This window comes from Entelurus aequoreus, linkage group LG15 (assembly GCF_033978785.1).
Source record: "Entelurus aequoreus isolate RoL-2023_Sb linkage group LG15, RoL_Eaeq_v1.1, whole genome shotgun sequence".
In the NCBI taxonomy this organism is placed as follows: Eukaryota; Metazoa; Chordata; class Actinopteri; order Syngnathiformes; family Syngnathidae; genus Entelurus; species Entelurus aequoreus.
The window spans coordinates 35,827,409-35,827,727 of record NC_084745.1 but is presented as its reverse complement, the minus strand read 5'-3'; positions in this window follow the sequence as shown (position 1 = coordinate 35,827,727).

Genomic DNA, 319 nt, shown 5'->3' with positions numbered 1-319 from the left:
AGTTCTGACCCGGTTAATAAAGTTGGAGTACCTTTGCAGTACTGTGACGTCATCTGGAGTATTATATGATGTATAGTACTGCTTAAAAAGTCTGTTTACTACTTGCTGAAAGTTACACTTATTAAACCAAAAACTAGAGATGGCCTGCCGATAAATGCTTTAAAATGTAATATCGGAAATGATCGGTAGCGGGTTTTTTATTATCGGTATTGGTTTTTTTGTTTTTTTAATTGTTTTTTATTTATTTATTAAATCAACATAAAAAACACAAGATACACTTACAATTAGTACACCAACCCAAAAAACCTCCCTCCCCCAT